General features: G+C 40.3%; 1 protein-coding gene across 3 annotated transcripts in view; it reads right to left on the bottom strand.

Annotated features, from left to right (window-relative positions):
* The window catches only part of DCUN1D2 (defective in cullin neddylation 1 domain containing 2), a 181433-nt gene that overhangs the window by 62087 nt on the left and 99343 nt on the right, over positions 1–20003 (bottom strand). The window lies entirely within an intron of this gene.

The following is a 20003-nucleotide window of genomic DNA, read 5'->3' as shown; positions in this document are numbered from 1 at the left end:
CTTTAGTTGCCTGCAAGTAGAACTTGAGGGCACGAACTACATCCAGATTGTGTAGAAGACGTTCCTTCTTTGAAGAAGGATTTGGACACAAGGAGGGAACAACAATCTCTTGATTGATATTCCTGTTAGAGACAACCTTAGGTAAGAACCCAGGTTTAGTACGCAGAACTACCTTGTCTGAGTGAAAGATCAGATAAGGAGAATCACAATGTAGGGCTGATAACTCAGAGACTCTTCGAGCCGAGGAAATAGCCATTAAAAATAGAACTTTCCAAGATAACAATCTTATATCAATGGAATGAAGGGGTTCAAACGGAACACCCTGTAAAACGTTAAGAACTAAGTTTAAACTCCATGGCGGAGCAACAGTTTTAAACACAGGCTTGATCCTAGCTAAAGCCTGACAAAAGGCCTGGATGTCTGAATTTTCTGACAGACGCCTGTGTAACAAGATGGACAGAGCTGAGATCTGTCCCTTTAATGAGCTAGCCGATAAACCCTTTTCTAAACCTTCTTGTAGAAAAGACAATATCCTAGGAATCCTAACCTTACTCCAGGAGTAATCTTTGGATTCACACCAGTATAGGTATTTACGCCATATTTTATGGTAAATCTTTCTGGTAACAGGCTTCCTAGCCTGTATCAGGGTATCAATAACCGACTCAGAAAACCCACGTTTTGATAAAATCAAGCGTTCAATTTCCAAGCAGTCAGCTTCAGAGAAGTTAGACTTTGATGTTTGAATGGACCCTGAATCAGAAGGTCCTGTCTTAGAGGTAGAGACCACGGCGGACAGGATGACATGTCCACTAGATCTGCATACCAAGTCCTGCGCGGCCATGCAGGCGCTATTAGAATCACTGATGCTCTCTCCTGTTTGATTTTGGCAATCAATCGAGGAAGCAGCGGGAAGGGTGGAAACACATAAGCCATCCTGAAGTTCCAAGGTGCTGTCAAAGCATCTATCAGAACCGCTCCCGGATCCCTGGATCTGGATCCGTAGCGAGGAAGTTTGGCGTTCTGGCGAGACGCCATGAGATCTATCTCTGGTTTGCCCCAACGTCGAAGTATTTGGGCAAAGACCTCCGGATGAAGTTCCCACTCCCCCGGATGAAGAGTCTGGCGACTCAAGAAATCCGCCTCCCAGTTCTCCACTCCCGGGATGTGGATTGCTGACAGGTGGCAAGAGTGAGACTCTGCCCAGCGAATTATCTTTGATACTTCTATCATTGCTAGGGAGCTTCTTGTCCCTCCCTGATGGTTGATGTAAGCTACAGTCGTGATGTTGTCCGACTGAAACCTGATGAACCCCCGAGTCTTTAACTGGGGCCAAGCTAGAAGGGCATTGAGAACTGCTCTCAATTCCAGAATGTTTATTGGCAGGAGACTTTCCTCCTGACTCCATTGTCCCTGAGCCTTCAGAGAATTCCAGACAGCGCCCCAACCTAGAAGGCTGGCGTCTGTTGTTACAATTGTCCAGTCCGGCCTGCTGAAAGGCATCCCCCTGGACAGATGTGGCCGAGAAAGCCACCATAGAAGAGAGTTTCTGGTCTCTTGATCCAGATTCAGAGTGGGGGACAAATCTGAGTAATCCCCATTCCACTGACTCAGCATGCACAATTGCAGCGGTCTGAGATGTAGGCGTGCAAAGGGAACTATGTCCATTGCTGCTACCATTAAGCCGATCACCTCCATGCATTGAGCTACTGACGGGAGTTGAATGGAATGAAGGACACGGCATGCATTTAGAAGCTTTGTTAATCTGTCTTCTGTCAGATAAATCTTCATTTCTACGGAATCTATAAGAGTCCCCAAGAATGGAACCCTTGTGAGAGGCAAGAGAGAACTCTTCTTTTCGTTCACTTTCCATCCATGCGACCTTAGAAATGCCAGAACTAACTCTGTATGAGACTTGGCAGTTTGAAAGCTTGAAGCTTGTATCAGAATGTCGTCTAGGTACGGAGCTACCGAAATTCCTCGCGGTCTCAGAACCGCCAGAAGGGCACCCAGAACCTTTGTGAAGATTCTTGGAGCCGTAGCCAATCCGAATGGAAGAGCTACAAACTGGTAATGCCTGTCTAAGAAGGCAAACCTTAGATACCGATAATGATCTTTGTGAATCGGTATGTGAAGGTAAGCATCCTTTAAATCCACTGTGGTCATGTACTGACCCCTTTGGATCATGGGTAAGATTGTCCGAATAGTTTCCATTTTGAACGATGGAACTCTTAGGAATTTGTTTAGGATCTTTAAATCCAAGATTGGCCTGAAAGTTCCCTCTTTTTTGGGAACCACAAACAGGTTTGAGTAAAACCCTTGTCCTTGTTCCGACCGCGGAACCGGATGGATCACTCCCATTAATAATAGATCTTGTACACAGCGTAGAAACGCGTCTTTCTTTATTTGGTTTGTTGACAACCTTGACAGATGAAATCTCCCTCGTGGGGGAGATAATTTGAAGTCTAGAAGGTATCCCTGAGATATGATCTCTAGCGCCCAGGGATCCTGGACATCTCTTGCCCAAGCCTGGGCGAAGAGAGAGAGTCTGCCCCCCACTAGATCCGGTCCCGGATCGGGGGCCCTCGGTTCATGCTGTCTTAGGGGCAGCAGCAGGTTTTCTGGCCTGCTTGCCCTTATTCCAGGACTGGTTAGGTTTCCAGCCTTGTCTGTAACGAGCAACAGCTCCTTCCTGTTTTGGTGCAGTGGAAGTTGATGCTGCACCTGCTTTGAAATTCCGAAAGGGACGAAAATTAGACTGTCTAGCCTTAGCTTTGGCTTTGTCCTGAGGTAGAGCGTGGCCCTTACCTCCTGTAATGTCAGCGATAATTTCTTTCAAACCGGGCCCAAATAAAGTTTGCCCCTTGAAAGGTATATTAAGTAATTTGGACTTAGAAGTTACATCAGCCGACCAGGATTTTAGCCACAGCGCCCTACGTGCCTGAATGGCGAATCCTGAATTCTTAGCCGTAAGTTTGGTTAAATGTACCACGGCCTCCGAAACGAATGAATTAGCTAGTTTAAGGACTCTAAGCCTGTCCGTAATGTCGTCCAGCGTAGCGGAACTAAGGTTCTCTTCCAGAGACTCAATCCAAAATGCTGCCGCAGCCGTAATCGGCGCGATGCATGCAAGGGGTTGCAATATCAAACCTTGTTGAACAAACATTTTCTTAAGGTAACCCTCTAATTTTTTATCCATAGGATCTGAAAAAGCACAGCTATCCTCCACCGGGATAGTGGTGCGCTTAGCTAAAGTAGAAACTGCTCCCTCCACCTTAGGGACCGTTTGCCATAAGTCCCGTGTGGTGGCGTCTATTGGAAACATCTTTCTAAATATTGGAGGGGGTGAGAACGGCACACCGGGTCTATCCCACTCCTTAGTAACAATTTCAGTTAATCTCTTAGGTATAGGAAAAACGTCAGTACTCGCCGGTACCGCAAAGTATTTATCCAACCTACACATTTTCTCTGGTATTGCAACAGTGTTACAATCGTTAAGAGCCGCTAAGACCTCCCCTAGTAATACACGGAGGTTTTCCAATTTAAATTTAAAATTTGAAATATCTGAATCCAATCTGCTTGGATCAGAACCGTCACCTACAGAATGAAGCTCTCCGTCCTCATGCTCTGCAAGCTGTGACGCAGTATCAGACATGGCCCTAGAATTATCAGCGCACTCTGTTCTCACCCCAGAGTGATCACGCTTGCCTCTTAGTTCTGGTAACTTAGCCAAAACTTCAGTCATAACAGTAGCCATATCTTGTAATGTTATCTGTAATGGCTGCCCAGATGTACTAGGCGCCATAATATCACGCACCTCCCGGGCGGGAGACGCAGGTACTGACACGTGAGGCGAGTTAGACGGCATAACTCTCCCCTCGCTGTTTGGTGAAATTTGTTCAATTTGTACAGATTGGCTTTTATTTAAAGTAGCATCAATACAGTTAGTACATAAATTTCTATTGGGCTCCACCTTGGCATTGGAACAAATGACACAGGTATCTTCCTCTGAATCAGACATGTTTAACCCACTAGCAATAAACATGCAACTTGGTTACAATCTTATTTAACAAAAGCGTACTGTGCCTCAAAGAAGCACTAAACGATCAAATGACAGTTGAAATAATGAACTGAAAAACAGTTATAGCATCACTCTTTAAAAACAACACAACTTGTTAGCAAAGGTTTGTTCCCATTAGTAAAGCAACACTAATTAAATTTTAAACATAAAAATCACAGAGCAACGTTTTAAAACACAGTCACTATATAAATCTCACAGCTCTGCTGAGAGAATCTACTTCCCTTCAAAGAAGTTTGAAGACCCCTGAGTTCTGTTAGAGATGAACCGGATCATGCAGAAAATATAAGTGTAACTGACTGGAAATTCTTTGATGCGTAGCAAAGAGCGCCAAAAACGGCCCCTCCCCCTCACACACAGCAGTGAGAGAGAAACGAAACTGTCATAATCAAAACAAGCAAACTGCCAAGTGGAAAAATAATGCCCAAATATTTATTCACTCAGTACCTCAGAAATGCAAACGATTCTACATTCCAGCAAAAACGTTTAACATGAATTAAATACCTATTAAAAGGCTTAATGTACTTTTACAGAGTAATTCCGGTGAAATACCATCCCCAGAATACTGAAGTGTAGAGTATACATACATGTCATTATAACGGTATAGCAGGATTTTCTCATCAATTCCATTCAGAAAATAAAAACTGCTACATACCTCAATGCAGATTCAACTGCCCGCTGTCCCCTGATCTGAAGCTTTTACCTCCCTCAGATGGCCGAGAAACAGCAATATGATCTTAACTACTCCGGTTAAAATCATAAGAAAAAAACTCTGGTAGATTCTTCTTCAAACTCTGCCAGAGAAGTAATAACACGCTCCGGTGCTATTGTAAAATAACAAACTTTTGATTGAAGTTATAAAAACTAAGTATAATCACCATAGTCCTCTCACACCTCCTATCTAGTCTTTGGGTGCAAGAGAATGACTGGGGGTGACGTAGAGGGGAGGAGCTATATAGCAACTCTGCTGGGTGAATCCTCTTGCACTTCCTGTAGGGGAGCAGATAATATCCCAGAAGTAATGATGACCCGTGGACTGATCACACATAACAGAAGAAATATATATATATATATATATATATATATATATATATATATATATATATATATATATATATATTTTTCATCCGGTTTAGCACTCACAACTCAGTCCGGGGTGCTCAACAACAAACAAATATTCCAAATAAAGTAGGCACTCTCCGTTTATCTTCACAAGCTTTTTACTATGCAATAAGTGACGTTTCGGGGTTTCACCCCCGTCCTCAGACTTACCAAGTCTGAGGACGGGGGTGAAACCCCGAAACGTCACTTATTGCACAGTAAAAAGTTTGTGAAGATAAACAGAGAGTGCCTACTTTATTTGGAGAATATATATATATATATATATATATATATATATATATATATATATATATATATATATATATATATACACACACACACACACACATATACCCCCTATTTAAAAGCCAAAATATTAATTTGTATGTGCTAGGTTTGTTACTTAAAGGGACAGTCTAGTATAAATTCAACTTTCATTATTCAGATAGGATTTTTAATTTTAATCAACATTCCAATTTACTTTTATCATCTAATTTGCTTTTTTCTCTTGGTATTCTTAGTTTAAACTAAACATAGGTAGGCTCATATGCTAATTTCTATGCCCTTAAAGGGCTGCCTCTTATCTCATGTTTTTTTAAAGGACCAATCAACACATTAGATTTGCATAATCAACAAATGCAAGATAACAAGACAATGCAATAGCACTTAGTCTGAACTTCAAATGAGTAGTAGATTTTTTTATAACAAATTTCAAAGTTATGTATATTTCCACTCCCCTAACACTGTGTTCAGGCACAGGGGGTTATTTAAGATTTAGCACAAAACAATGCTAAATTTAAGACAATAGATAATAAACAATCACAGTCATGTGATCAAAGGGCTGGAAGAAGGTTCCTAGATACAAGGTAATCACAGAGGTAAAAAGTATATTAATATAACTGTGTTGGTTATGCAAAACTGGGGAATGGGTAATAAAGGGATTATCTATCTTTTAAAACAATAACAATTCTATGGTAGACTGTACCTTTAATTTTCAGTCACTTTCATAGCCCCCTTTTTTAAGCTGTAGTTTACTATACATAACTGAGAAACTAAAAATGCATGGATAAATAATATATAATAAAAGGGACATTGTACACCAGGGGTGCCCAATAGGTAGATTGGGATCTACCAGTAGATCTCAAAGGCTCTGCTGGTAGATAGTGGCCAATGTGATCAAAATGATGTGATCAAGTTACGTAGTCTCAAAACTGGGACGTGAGTAGAGTATAGTTGCTAGGGATACTGCTTTATCTACCGCAGTGTGTGAAGGGGCAGGTCATTAAACAGTCTGATGGTCGGACATGAAAATGGCTACAGGATTGGATCTTGAGGGACATCAATTTCAACCAATAAATGTAGATGATTTTTGAACGACAACACAATTGGCCTATCAAAAGCATGGTTGAGTGAGTACTCTCTTAATGGATATGGCGGTATAGTATATTTAGGAGGGTAAGTGTTAATCTATAGAAAAAGTAAAAGCGGAGGCTGCTGTGCTATACTAAAGGAAGAAGTCTGACATCTGGCAAATGAACGTGTTGACCCGGTATGAAATGGTTTGCATGGCGCGCTATTGAAATTTATTTGTGTAAGCCTCAATGGGTCATATCAGGCCAAGCCCGCGGCGCAAAGTAAAGGGGGTCAGTGGCAGTAATTTTAATGCAGTGTGTTGTAAGATAGCACAAGGGGTTGATCCTGTTAACCCAAATTCTTTTGTGATTCAGATAGAGCATGGAATTTTAAGCAACTTTCTAATTTACGCCTATTATCAAATTTTCTTCATTCTCTTGGTATCTTTATTTAAAATGCAAGAATGTAAGTTTAGATGCCGGCCCATTTTTGGTGAACAACCTGGGTTGTTCTTGATGATTGGTGGATAAATTCATCCACCAATAAAAAAGTGCTGTCCAGAGTCCTAAACAAAAAAAAAAGCTTAGATGCCTTCTTTTTCAAATAAGGATAGCAAGATAACGAAGAAAAATTGATAATAGGAGTAAATTAGAAAGTTACTTAAAATTGCATGCTCTATCTGAATAACGAAAGAAAAAAAAATTGGGTTCAGTATCCCTTTAAATCAGTGCTACTTTTGTTGTCAGCATTAATCTGTTGTATCTTTATGCTTTTGCACATCTATGTGTTGCTAAATCATGCAACCTTAAAGGGATATGAAACATTTTATTTTTGTCATGATTCAGATATAGAACATGCAATTTTAAATAACTTTCTAATTTACTCCTATTATCAATTTTTCTTCATTCTCTTGGAATCTTTATTTGAAAAAGCAGGGATGTAAGCTTAGGAGCCGGCCCATTTTTAGTGGGTAGATCTCGTTAAGCCGGTCATTTGAAAAGTAGATCCCAACACAAAAAAGTGTGGACACCCCTGTTGTACACTAAAATGATCCCTACTTTAATGTGTTCACGAAGGTCCATTTTACCTGCTGGAGTGTATTTAATTGTTTGCAAGCAGCACCTTTAACTTTATTTTGTCATTTTGAAATAGCTTATTTTGCCTGTAGAAACCACCACCTACACTGAAAATATGAATAACATATGTATTATCTGTAGAATAGCTATGTAAACAGGAGACAATAGACCCAATTAAAGTGACATGCATTATACTGGGAGCTAGTGGAACACAGTGAGCCAATGACAAGAGGCATCTATGTGCAGTCACTAATCAGCAGCTAGCTCCCAATAGTGCATTGCTGCTCCTAAGCCTTCCTAGGTATGCTTTTAAACAAAGCATACCAAAAGAATTTACCAAAAGAACAAAGCAAATAAGATAATATAAGTAAATTAGAAAGTTGTTTAAAATGTGTATGCTCTGAATTCGGCAGAGCCACAAACTGGTAATGCTTGTCTAGGAAAGAGAATCCCAGAAACTGATAGTGATCTGGATGAATCGGAATATGCAGATATGCATCCTGTAAATCTATAGTAGACATATAATGCCCTTGTTGAACAAAAGGCAGGATAGTCCTTACAGTTACCATTTTGAATGTTGGTATCCTTACATAACGATTCAATATTTTTAGATCCAGAACTGGTCTGAAGGAATTTTCCTTCTTTGGTACAATGAAGAGATTTGAATAAAACCCCAGTCCCTGTTCCAGAACTGGAACTGGCAAAATTACTCCAGTCAACTCTAGATCTGAAACACATTTCAGAAATGCTTGAGCCTTCGCTGGGTTTACTGGGACACGGGAAAAAAAAAATCTCTTTGCAGGAGGAGGAGGCCTTATCTTGAAGCCAATTCTGTACCCTTCTGAAACAATGTTCTGAAACCAAAGATTGTGAACGGAATTGATCCAAATTCCTTTGAAAAAACGTAATCTGCCCCCTACCAGCTGAGCTGGAATGAGGGCCGCACCTTCATGTGGACTTAGGAGCTGGCTTTGATTTTCTAAAAGGCTTGGATTTATCCCAGACTGGAGATGGTTTCCAAACTGATACCGCTCCTGAGGATGAAGGATCAGGTTTTTGTTCCTTGTTGTGACAAAAGGAACGAAAACGATTAATACCCTGGAAAGAAAGGGAAAGCAGAGTAGACTTAGAAGACATAACAGTATTCCAAGTCTTAAGCTATAAAGCTCTTCTAGCTAAAATAGCTAGAGACATATACCTGACATCAACTCTAATGATATCAAAGATGGCATTACAAATAAAATTATTAGCATGTTGAAGAATAAAAATGCTATGAGAATTATGATCTGTTACTTGTTGCGCTAAAGCTTCTAACCAAAAGATGAAGCTGCAGCAACATCCGCTAAAGATATAGCAGGTCTAAGAAGATTACCTGAACACAAGTAAGCTTTTCTTAGAAAGGATTCAATTGTCCTATCTAAAGGATCCTTAAGGAAGTACCATCTGCCGTAGGAATAGTAGTACGCTTAACAAGAGTAGAGACAGCCCCATCAACTTTAGGGATTTTGTCCCAAAACTCTAATCTGTCAGATGGCACAGGATATAATTGCTTAAAACGTTTAGAAGGAGTAAAAGAATTACCCAAATTATTCCATTCCCTGGAAATTACTTCAGAAATAGCACTAGGGACAGGAAAAACTTCTGGAATAACTACAGGAGATTTAAAAACCATATCTAAACGTTTAGATTTATCAAGAGGACCAGAATCCTCAATTTCTAATGCAATTAGGACTTCTTTAAATAAGAACGAATACATTTCATTTTAAATAAATATGAAGATTTATCAGCATCAACCTCTGAGACAGAATCCTCTGAACCAGAAGAACCATTATCAGAATGATGATGTTCATTTAAAAATTCATCTGAAAAATGAGAAGTTTTAAAAGACTTTTTACGTTTACTAGAAGGAGGAATAACAGACATAGCCTTCTTAATGGATTTAGAAACAAAATCTCTTATGTTATCAGGAACACTGAGTATTAGATGTTGACAGAACAGCAACAGGTAATGTAACAGTACTAAAGGAAATATTATCTGCATTAACAGTTTGTCATGACAAAACAGTAAAAACAACAGCTGGAGGAACAGATACCATAAGTTTACAGTAGATACACTTAGCTTTGGTAGCTCCAGCCCCAGGTAGCGATTTTCCAGAAGTATCTTCTGACTCAGTTTCAACGTGGGACATCTTGCAATATGTAATAGAAAAAACAACATATAAAGCAAAATTGATCAAATTCCTTAAATGACAGTTTCAGGAATGGGAAAAAAATGCCAGTGAACAAGCTTCTAGCAACCAGAAGCAATAAAAAAATGAGACTTAAATAATGTGGAGACAATAGCGACGCCCATATTTTTTTAGCGCCAAAAATGACGCCCACATTATTTGGCGCCTAAATGCTTTTGGCGCCAAAAATGACGCCACATCCGGAACGCCGACACTTTTGGCGCAAAAGAACGTCAAAAATGACTGCGCCAAGAATGACGCAATAAAATTAAGCATTTTCAGCCCCCGCGAGCCTAACAGCCCACAGGAAAAAAGTCAAATTTTTAAGGTAAGAAAAAAATTGATTGATTCATATGCATTATCCCAAATATGAAACTGACTGTCTGAAATAAGGAATGTTGAACATCCTGAGTCAAGGCAAATAAATGTTTGAATACATATATTTAGAACTTTTATAAAAAAGTGCCCAACCATAGCTTAGAGTGTCACAGAAAATAAGATTTACTTACCCCAGGACACTCATCTACATGTTGTAGAAAGCCAAACCAGTACTGAAACGAAAATCAGCAGAGGTAATGGTATATAAATAAGAGTATATCGTCGATCTGAAAAGGGAGGTAAGAGATGAATCTCTACGACCGATAACAGAGAACCTATGAAATAGACCCCGTAGAAGGAGATCATTGAATTCAAATAGGCAATACTCTCCTCACATCCCTCTGACATTCACTGCACGCTGAGAGGAAAACCGGGCTCCAACCTGCTGCGGAGCGCATATCAACGTAGAATCTAGCACAAACTTACTTCACCACCTCCATAGGAGGCAAAGTTTGTAAAACTGATTTGTGGGTGTGGTGAGGGGTGTATTTATAGGCATTTTGAGGTTTGGGAAACTTTGCCCCTCCTGGTAGGAATGTATATCCCATACGTCACTAGCTCATGGACTCTTGCTAATTACATGAAAGAAATATTAGCGTTGTGTGTTAACATTGCTCAAGTCAAATCAATAGTGCTTCTATATTGGCATTCATATAGTCCAACGTTATAATGGTTTAACTGATCTCTTGAGCGATAGTTTAGGGTGCACTACCATCTGGATGTCAGATACGGCAGGTGCACTAAATTTGTCATATAACAGACTTCAATGGGGTAAGTGCTGGAAAACTCAAGCATAAGCTGATGATGCACTAAACAAGTAGTGGCGCTCTTAAAAGGTATAGTATACTGTAAAATAGTTTTCCCTTAATGTGTTTACAATTGCTTTTTTTTTACCAACTGAAGAGTAAAAAAAAATATGAAAAACAGAATTTATGCTTACCTGATAAATTACTTTCTCCAACGGTGTGTCCGGTCCACAGCGTCATCCTTACTTGTGGGATATCTCTTCCCCAACAGGAAATGGCAAAGAGTCCCAGCAAAGCTGGCCATATAGTCCCTCCTAGGCTCCGCCCACCCCAGCCATTCGACCGACGGACAGGAGGAAATATATATAGGAGAAACCATATGGTACCGTGGTGACTGTAGTTAGAGAAAATAATTCATCAGACCTGATTAAAAAACCAGGGCGGGCCGTGGACCGGACACACCGTTGGAGAAAGTAATTTATCAGGTAAGCATAAATTCTGTTTTCTCCAACATTGGTGTGTCCGGTCCACGGCGTCATCCTTACTTGTGGGAACCAATACCAAAGCTTTAGGACACGGATGAAGGGAGGGAGCAAATCAGGTTACCTAAACGGAAGGCACCACAGCTTGCAAAACCTTTCTCCCAAAAATAGCCTCCGAAGAAGCAAAAGTATCAAATTTGTAAAATTTGGCAAAAGTGTGCAGTGAAGACCAAGTCGCTGCCTTACATATCTGGTCAACAGAAGCCTCGTTCTTGAAGGCCCATGTGGAAGCCACAGCCCTAGTGGAGTGAGCTGTGATTCTTTCAGGAGGCTGCCGTCCGGCAGTCTCATAAGCCAATCGGATGATGCTTTTAAGCCAAAAGGAAAGAGAGGTAGAAGTCGCTTTTTGACCTCTCCTTTTACCAGAATAAACAACAAACAAGGAAGATGTTTGTCTGAAATCTTTTGTAGCCTCTAAATAGAATTTTAGAGCACGGAATACGTCCAAATTGTGTAACAAACGTTCCTTCTTTGAAACTGGATTCGGACATAAAGAAGGTACAACTATCTCCTGGTTAATATTTTTGTTAGAAACAACCTTAGGAAGAAAACCAGGCTTAGTACGCAAAACCACCTTATCTGCATGGAACACCAGATAGGGCGGAGAACACTGCAGAGCAGATAACTCTGAAACTCTTCTAGCAGAAGAAATTGCAACCAAAAACAAAACTTTCCAAGATAGTAACTTAATATCTATGGAATGTAAAGGTTCAAACGGAACCCCTTGAAGAACTGAAAGAACTAGATTTAGACTCCAGGGAGGAGTCAAAGGTCTGTAAACAGGCTTGATCCTAACCAGAGCCTGAACAAATGCTTGAACATCTGGCACAGCTGCCAGTCTTTTGTGTAGTAAGACAGATAAAGCAGAGATCTGTCCCTTTAGAGAACTTGCAGATAATCCTTTCTCCAAACCTTCTTGTAGAAAGGAGAGAATCTTAGGAATTTTTATCTTATTCCATGGGAATCCTTTGGATTCACACCAACAGATATATCTTTTCCATATTTTATGGTAAATCTTTCTAGTTACCGGTTTTCTGGCCTGAACCAGAGTATCTATCACAGAATCTGAAAACCCACGCTTCGATAGAATCAAGCGTTCAATCTCCAAGCCGTCAGCTGGAGGGAGACCAGATTTGGATGTTCGAATGGACCCTGAACAAGAAGGTCCTGTCTCAAAGGTAGCTTCCATGGTGGAACCGATGACATATTCACCAGGTCTGCATACCAAGTCCTGCGTGGCCACGCAGGAGCTATCAAGATCACCGAGACCCTCTCCTGATTGATCCTGGCTACCAGCCTGGGAATGAGAGGAAACGGTGGAAATACATAAGCTAGGTTGCAGGTCCAAGGTGCTACTAGTGCATCTACTAGAGTCGCCTTGGGATCCCTGGATCTGGACCCGTAGCAAGGAACCTTGAAGTTCTGACGAGACGCCATCAGATCTATGTCTGGAATGCCCCATAATTGGGTTATTTGGGCAAAGATCTCCGGGTGGAGTTCCCACTCCCCCGGATGGAATGTCTGACGACTCAGAAAATCCGCCTCCCAGTTTTCCACACCTGGGATGTGGATCGCAGACAGGTGGCAGGAGTGATCCTCCGCCCATTGAATTATTTTGGTCACTTCTTTCATCGCCAGGGAACTCCTTGATCCCCCTGATGATTGATATACGCAACGGTCGTCATATTGTCTGATTGGAACCTTATGAATCTGGCCTTTGCTAGTTGAGGCCAAGCCCTGAGAGCATTGAATATTGCTCTCAGTTCCAGAATGTTTATCGGAAGAAGACTCTTCCCGAGACCATAGCCCCTGAGCTTTCAGGGATTCCCAGACCGCGCCCCAGCCCACTAGACTGGCGTCGGTCGTGACAATGACCCACTCTGGTCTGCGGAAGCTCATTCCCTGGGACAGATGATCCAGGGTCAGCCCCCAACGGAGTGAATCTCTGGTCTTCTGATCTACTTGAATCATTGAAGACAAGTCTGTATAGTCCCCATTCCACTGTTTGAGCATGCACAGTTGTAATGGTCTTAGATGAATTCGTGCAAAAGGAACTATGTCCATTGCTGCAACCATCAACCCTACTACTTCCATGCACTGCGCTATGGAAGGACGAGGAACAGAATGAAGAACTTGACAAGAGCTTAGAAGTTTTGATTTTCTGACCTCTGTCAGAAAAATCCTCATTTCTAAGGAATCTATTATTGTTCCCAAGAAGGGAACTCTTGTCGACGGAGACAGAGAACTTTTTTCTATGTTCACCTTCCATCCGTGTGATCTGAGAAAGGCCAGAACGATGTCTGTATGAGCCTTTGCTTTTGACAGGGACGACGCTTGTATTAGAATGTCGTCCAAGTAAGGTACTACTGCAATGCCCCTCGGTCTTAGAACCGCTAGAAGGGACCCTAGCACCTTTGTGAAAATCCTTGGAGCAGTGGCTAACCTGAATGGGAGGGCCACAAACTGGTAATGCTTGTCCACAAAAGCGAACCTTAGGAACTGATGATGTTCTTTGTGGATAGGAATATGTAGGTACGCATCCTTTAGATCCACGGTAGTCATAAATTGACTTTCCTGGATAGTGGGTAGAATCGTTCGAATGGTTTCCATCTTGAACGATGGTACCCTGAGAAATTTGTTTAGGATCTTCAAATCCAAAAATTGGTCTGAAAGTTCCCTCTTTTTTGGGAACTACGAACAGATTGGAATAAAATCCCATTCCTTGTTCCTTTATTGGAACTGGGTGTATCACTCCCATCTTTAACAGGTCTTCTACACAATGTAAGAATGCCTGTCTCTTTATTTGGTTTGAGGATAAGTGAGACATGTGGAACCTTCCCCTTGGGGGTAGTTCCTTGAATTCCAGGAGATAACCTTGAGAAACTATTTCTAGCGCCCAGAAATCCTGAACATCTCTTGCCCAAGCCTGAGCAAAGAGAGAGAGTCTGCCCCCCACTAGATCCGGTCCCGGATCGGGGGCTACTCCTTCATGCTGTTTTGTTAGCAGCGGCAGGCTTCTTGGCCTGCTTCCCCTTGTTCCAGCCTTGCATCGGTTTCCAGGCTGGTGTGGGTTGTGAGGCATTACCCTCTTGCTTAGAGGATGCAGAATTAGAGGCCGGTCCGTTCCTGAAATTGCGAAAGGAACGAAAATTAGACTTATTTTTGGCCTTGAAAGGCCTATCTTGTGCAAGGGCGTGGCCCTTTCCCCCAGTGATGTCTGAAATAATCTCTTTCAATTCTGGTCCAAATAGAGTTTTACCTTTGAAAGGGATGTTAAGCGATTTTGTCTTGGATGACACATCCGCTGACCAAGACTTTAGCCAAAGCGCTCTGCGCGCCACGATAGCAAACCCTGAATTTTTCGCCGCTAATCTAGCTAATTGCAAAGCGGCATCTAAAATAAAAGAGTTAGCCAATTTAAGTGCGTGAACTCTGTCCATAACCTCCTCATATGGAGTCTCTCTACTGAGCGACTTTTCTAGTTCCTCGAACCAGAACCACGCTGCTGTAGTGACAGGAACAATGCACGAAATGGGTTGTAGAAAGTAACCTTGCTGTACAAAAATCTTTTTAAGCAAACCTTCCAATTTTTTATCCATAGGATCTTTGAAAGCACAACTATCTTCGATAGGAATAGTAGTGCGTTTGTTTAGAGTAGAAACTGCCCCCTCGACCTTAGGGACTGTCTGCCATAAGTCCTTTCTGGGGTCGACCATAGGAAATAATTTCTTAAATATAGGGGGGGGGAACAAAAGGTATGCCGGGCTTTTCCCACTCCTTATTTACTATGTCCGCCACCCGCTTGGGTATAGGAAAAGCGTCGGGGTGCACCGGAACCTCTAGGAACTTGTCCATCTTGCATAATTTCTCTGGAATGACCAAGTTGTCACAATCATCCAGAGTAGATAACACCTCCTTAAGCAGTGCGCGGAGATGTTCTAATTTAAATGTCACAACATCAGGTTCAGCTTGTTGAGAAATTTTTCCTGAATCTGAAATTTCTCCATCTGACAAAACCTCCCTCATGGCCCCTTCAGATTGGTGTGAGGGTATGACAGAACAATTATCATCAGCGCCCTCCTGCTCTTCAGTGTTTAAAACAGAGCAATCGCGCTTTCTCTGATAAGTAGGCATTTTGGATAAAATGTTTGCTATGGAGTTATCCATTACAGCCGTTAATTGTTGCATGGTAATAAGCATTGGCGCACTAGATGTACTAGGGGCCTCCTGCGTGGGCAAAACTGGTGTAGACACAGTAGGAGATGATGTAGTATCATGTTTACTCCCCTCATCTGAGGAATCATCTTGGGCAATTTCATTATCTGTGGCAGTACTGTCCTTACTTTGTTTGGACGATATGGCACAATTATCACATAAATTTAAATGGGGAGACACATTGGCTTTCATACATATAGAACATAGCTTATCTGAAGGTACAGACATGTTAAACAGGCTTAAACTTGTCAACAAAGCACAAAAAACGTTTTAAAATAAAACCGTTACTGTCTCTTTAAATTTTAAACAGAAAACACTTTATTACTGAATATGTGAAAAAGTATGAAGGAATTGTTCAAAAATTACCAAAATTTCACCACAGTGTCTTAAAGCATTAATAGTATTGCACACCAAATTTCAGAGCTTTAACCCTTAAAATAACGGAACCGGAGCCGTTTACAAATTTAACCCCTATACAGTCCCAGCTATAGCCTTTGCTGAGACCCAACCAAGCCCAGAGGGGAATACGATACCAATTGACACCTTCTAGAAGCTTTTCCAGCAAATTTCAGATCCTCACACATGCATCTGCATGCCCTGCTCTCAAAAAACAACTGCGCAGTAATGGCGCGAAAATGAGGCTCAGTCTACAACTAGGAAGGCCCCCTGACTGGAAAAGGTGTCTAACATAGTGCCTGCCGTTTAATAAACGTTCCCCAAGTTTATAAATGCAAATTGTCAGCATAAATATGAATAAAATGCCCAAATAAAGCAATCGATTTAGCCCATAAAAATGTCTACCAGTTTTTTTAGCCCATATTAAGCCCTTTATTCTGTTTGTTTGACTAAGAAAATGGCTTACCGGCCCCCATGAGGGGAAATGACAGCCTTCCAGCATTACACAGTCTTGTGAGAAATATGGCTTGTCATACCTTAAGCAGAAAAGTCTGCTAACTGTTTCCCCCAACTGAAGTTACTTCATCTCAACAGTCCTATGTGGAAACAGCAATCGATTTTAGTTACTGTCTGCTAAAATCATCTTCCTCTCACAAACAGAAATCTTCATCCTTTTCTGTTTAAGAGTAAATAGTACATACCAGCACTATTTTAAAATAACAAACACTTGATAGAAGAATAAAAACTACATTTAAACACCAAAAAACTCTTAACCATCTCCGTGGAGATGTTGCCTGTGCAACGGCAAAGAGAATGACTGGGGTGGGCGGAGCCTAGGAGGGACTATATGGCCAGCTTTGCTGGGACTCTTTGCCATTTCCTGTTGGGGAAGAGATATCCCACAAGTAAGGATGACGCCGTGGACCGGACACACCAATGTTGGAGAAACTAGCTTTTTAAGGTTTACTTGTGTATATTAATGCTCTGATTTTGTGTTTTGAAGCCACAACCTAATAAAATGGATTGAGCTTGTAGGTATAATCAGATGTCATTACTTTATCACATTGTGTACATATACCTGCTTCTTTATCTTATATCTGTCCGTAAACCAATCACCAATACTTGGAGAGAACAATGGAAAAATCAACATTTTATTACCTTATCTCTGCTATACCTCACTGGGAGTGTAATTTCTTCTGCTGGCTGTGTTTACAAAGCTTATCTATAGCTTGGACCTGTGGCCACAAACTTTCAGCATAGGTGGGGTTACCACATGCTAAATCAACTATTTAAAATGCCAATATAAGGGTAAAGGAGCTACTTGTAAACAATTTAATACACTCCAGCAGGTAAAGTGGATCATTGGGAACAAATTAAAGGGGAGAAATGTTTTGAGTAAACTGTCCCTTTAACTTAGCTATCTATGTACTATAACCCCTTAGTGACCAGAGCACTTTTCCATTTTCTGACCGTTTGGGACCAAGGCTATTTTTGCATTTCTGCAGTGTTTGTGTTTAGCTGTAATTTTCCTCTTACTTATTTACTGTACCCACACATATTATATACCGTTTTTCTCGCCATTAAAAGGACTTTCTAAAGATACCATTATTTTAATCATATCTTATAATTTGCTATAATTTTTTTTTTATAGAATATGATGAAAAAATAAAAACAAAAAAAACACACTTTTTCTAACTTTGACCCCCAAAAATCTGTTACACATCTACAACCACCAAAAAACACCCATGGTAAAAAGTTTCTAAATTTTGTTCTGAGTTTAGAAATACTCATTGTTTACATGTTCTTTGCTTTTTTTGCAAGTTATAGAGCAATAAGTACAAGTAGCACTTTGCTATTTCAAAATCTTTTTTTTTTTTTTTTTTTTTTTTTATAAATTATTTATAGTTACATTGAAACACTGATATCTGTCAGGAATCCCTTAATAACCCTTAATAACCCTTCACAAGTATATATTTTTAAAAAGAAGACAACCTAAGAGTATTTTGACTCTTTTCATGCAACCATTTTACCACCAATCTATGCCAAACTTTGAAAGAAAAAAATAATTGTGATTTTTTGACAAAATAGCAATTTAAGAATACATTTACTGAGAATGTTAAGGGTTACTGCCAAATAACACCCCAATGTGTGTTCATCAACATCTCCTGAGTACAGTGATACCACCCATGTATAGGTGTACTGGGTTCTCTGGGAGCTAAAAGGCTTTATTTTTGTGGGGGCGCATTCCAGTTTTTCAACTTGGAATTTTCACATCATGCACCCATGTCCTATTTGGATCATTTCTGAAGCCGGCCAATGTAATTTACCCCCAACAAACCATATATTTTTGAAAAGTAGACACCCTAGGGTATTTCAAATGCTGGTATTTTAACACTTTCCATGAACTAATTCAACCACCAGTCTTGGTCAAACTTTTGGGTAGTCATTTTTTTGTGTTATTTTCCACACACGTTGTACTTTGGGCATGAATTCTTAGTTCCTGTTATGTGTTACTGCAAAAAAACAACTCAATATGTGTTCAACAACATCTCCTGAGTACAGTGATACCACCCATAAAAAGGTTTGTTGGGTTCTCAGGGGGCTAAAAGGCCTTATTTGTAGGGGGCACGTTCCAGTTTTCCAACTTGGAATTTTCACATTTGTCATCATGCACCCATGTCCTATTTAGGTCATTTCTGAAGCCGGCCAATGTAATTTAACCCAACAAACCATATATTTTTGAAAAATAGACACCCTAGGGTATTTCAAATGCTGGTATTTTAACACTTTCCATGCACTAATTCAACCACCAGTCTTTGTCAAACTTTTGGGTAATCATTTTCTGTGTTATTTTTTACACAAATTGTACTTTAGGCATGGATTCTCAGTTCCTGTTATGTGTTACTGCCAAAGAACATCCCAATATTTATTCAGCAAGATCTCCTTAATACATTGATACCACCTATGCATAGGTTTGTTGGGTTGGTTGGGGTTTGCAATGCCAAACTTCTGACATGGGTTAGTGATTTTTTTCAAATGTAACATCTTATTTTGGGGGGCTTTTTTACATACCCCAATTTATTTGCTTGCCATGAATGTGCATATATTTCAGAAGTTGAAACCCCAAGGTATTGTATATGGGGTGTTTTGATGCCTTTGATGCAACTGTTTTAGCCCCAAAAAAAATTGGAGAAAGTGTGTGGTGGTATTTTTTTTTTAATTTTTACACACACATTGCTTTTTGGCTATGATTTAGGAGAGCCTGTTGTAAGTTATTGCAAAAAAACACTTCAGGTTGTTTTCTGCAAGACCTCCTGAGTACACTTATGCCCCCTCATGCATAGATTTGCCAGGATTTCGGGAAGGTTCTGTTACAATTTTATGACTTGTAATTTTAGTTATTAAAAGTGAGAGTATTTCTTCTGATAGGCCTATCTTTAGTTTGGAGACTATCGCACACTTCATTTTTATTTATTGCCATGAAAGTGTATGTTTTGAAATGTTGACACCCCAAGGTATTGTATATGGTGTGCTATGATGCAACCGTTTTAGCCAAAAAATTGGAGAAAAAGTGTATGGTGGTAATTTTTCAATTTTCATTTTTACACACACATTGCTTTTTGACTATGATTTAGGAGAGACTGTTGTAAGTTATTACAAAAAAATACTTCAGGTTGTTTTCTGCAAGTCACCCTGAGTACACCTATGCCCCCCATGCATAGGTTTGACAGGATTTTGGGAAAGTTATGTTACAATTTTATGACTTGTGATTTTAGTTATTAAAAGTGAGAGTATTTCTTCTGATAGGCCTATCTTTAGTTTGGGGCCTATCACATACCCAAGTTTTATTTATTGCCATGAAAATGTATATTTTTGAAATTTTGACACCCAAAA

The sequence above is a fragment of the Bombina bombina genome, chromosome 3 (genome assembly GCF_027579735.1).
Source record: "Bombina bombina isolate aBomBom1 chromosome 3, aBomBom1.pri, whole genome shotgun sequence".
NCBI lineage: Eukaryota > Metazoa > Chordata > Amphibia > Anura > Bombinatoridae > Bombina > Bombina bombina.
This window is presented reverse-complemented; position numbering and strand designations above follow the sequence as displayed.